We start from the raw sequence: 2575 nt of genomic DNA, 5'->3' as shown, positions 1-2575 counted from the left end.
GAAACTGGCACAACCACATTAATTCCAGTGGAGCTACGGCCCATTGACCCCAGCTGGGATCTGGCCTCTTTTGACTCCAATGAAGCTACGGCCCATTGACCCTGGCTGGGATCTGGCCCCTTTTGCATGCAAATGCTACTTACCCCAGCTTAAAACTGTTCATCCTGATTCTCATTCACACTAAATCCCCTTTACAAACCTCTGGCTCACTGCACGACCCCGGTGAAGGAGCCAGGACGTGACTGAGAATCAGGCCCAGTTAAGCGGCCTTCAGCGGAGTGACTCCCGGTTTGCGCTGGGGTGAGTGGGGCTGCAGGGAACCCGGGGCTGCAGGGCCAGTGTGAATGTTGTTCCCAGGGGCTGGTGTCTGGAATGCAGCTAATGGGAGCATTTTCTCTCCTTCTCTTGCAGATTTGAAATGGTCAGAGGCAGGATGGGAACGAGCCCTGGCTGGTCGCTGCTTTTGACGGCTCTGTGGACTCTCTGTGGTACATGCCGCCTGCTTCACTCTCCTGCTTCTATTGAGTGATCTGGTGTCACTTTAATTGTCCATTTCCCTCCTGGGTTTGCCCCATGTGCCCCCCCCCTTTTTTTTAGCTGGTCCCAGTCTGTCCCAGTGGCGCCGTTTCAGATTTTGGGGGTGGGGGCAACTTTAATCGTGATTCCAAGGGGCTATTTAGGCACCTGAAAACTCTAGTTTTTTTCAGATAATAACTTGGGAATTAGCTGACAGGAGCCCTGTATCTAATTTCTATAGAAAGAAAGAAAACGAAATACACCAATTAAAGCCATGTTTGACGTTTATATGTAAGTGTAGAACAATCAGGAGATAACTCAGCAAGGTGTTCCCCACCCCAAGCCTTGTGGTATCAGTTCTGGAGCTTTAGCGCAGCTCTCAGAAACACACGCTTGATACTTTGTGCACTGTCTTTCCTAGAGATGAATACCAATAAATAAAAGCTGCTAAAAATCAGCTCACTTTCTCTCACAGACACACTCTGTGTTCCTGCCATTATCTCCTCTATTTTAGCCAATTGTTTTTCACTCCACTAAAAATGCAGTTACTTCATTTTAACATTATGATTAAGGGTTTTTTCCTAATTATGTTGACATTTATGTTTACCATTTACAATCATAGAATCGTAGAACTGGAAGGGACCTCACGAGGTCATGTAGTCCAGTCCCCTGCACTCATGGAAGGACTAAGTATTATCTAGACCATCCCTGACAGGTGTTTGTCCAACCTGCTCTTAAAAATCCCCAATGATGGAGATTCTACACCCACCCTAGGCAATTTATTCCAGTGCTTAACCACCCAGACAGTTAGGAAAATGTTTAACCTAAGTCGCCCGTGCTGCAATTTAAACCCATTGCTTCTTGTCCTAACCTCAGAGGTTAACATGAACAATTTTTCTCCCAATTTTTCTCCCTCCTCCTTGTAACTACTTTTTATGGACTTGAAAACTGTTATCATGTCCCCTCTCAGTCTTCTCTTCTCCAGACTAAACAAACCCAGTTCTTTCAATCTTCCCTCATCGGTCATGTTTCTAGACCGTTAAGCATTTCTGTTGCTCTTCTCTGGACTTTCTCCAGTTTGTCCACATCTTTCCTGAAACGTGGTGCCCAGAACTGGACACAAGACTCCAGCTTACACCTAACCACAAGACTCCACAAGTCTAAGCACAGAGTAGAGCGGAAGAATTATTTCTCGTGTCGTGCTTACAACACTCCTGCTAATACATCCCAGAATGATGTTCGCTTTTTTTGCAACAGAATTACACTGTGGATTTATATTTAGCTTGTGATCCACTGTGACCCCCAGATCCCTTTCTGCAATATTCCTTCCTAGGTAGTCATACGTGACTCACTAACATTTGACTCCAATATTACTCTTAGTATCAGCTTGGAACCACGTTTATTTTTGTACAAATTTTAAGTTATTTTACAGATATATTTAAAAATACAATTTGAAAATAAGTGACCTTCATCTGCGCAGTGTCTAAAATTATCATAGAATATCAGGGTTGGAAGGGACCTCAGGAGGTATCTAGTCCAACCCCCACTCAAAGTGGGACCAATCCCCAGACAGACTTTTGCCCTAGATGGCTCCTTCAAGGATTGAACCTACAATGTGGGGTTTAGGAGGCTAATGCTCAAACCACTGAGCTATCCCTCCCTGTTTAGCTTACTATTTTTTTAAAACTGGCAGTGGTAAGGTGAGTACAAGCTAATTTTACATACAAGAAGGATATTATTATTTGATTGTACCACTTTAAATAATGAATGACAAAGCACAGTACGGTAATAAAAGTAATAATGGTAATTACTCCAACCAGGACAGTTAAGGTATTTTAGAACTCACTACTGAAAGAATTAAATTTAAGCATAGGAGAGAAATAAAATTATGAAATGCACAGACCAGCCAAAAAACTCAAATAACAGTAGAGTAATCCTTAAACTTTGAAAGAATAAAATTGCAGCGCGTATATGTGCATTGCGCATTTCGACAGGAAGTACCAAGACATAACAACAGCAACAGCATTAATAATACAAGTGTGTGTGTGTGGAGGGGGGG

The sequence above is a fragment of the Terrapene carolina genome, unplaced genomic scaffold, assembly GCF_002925995.2.
Source record: "Terrapene carolina triunguis isolate 2854851 unplaced genomic scaffold, T_m_triunguis-2.0 Scaffold29372, whole genome shotgun sequence".
NCBI lineage: Eukaryota > Metazoa > Chordata > Testudines > Emydidae > Terrapene > Terrapene triunguis.
This window is presented reverse-complemented; position numbering follows the sequence as displayed.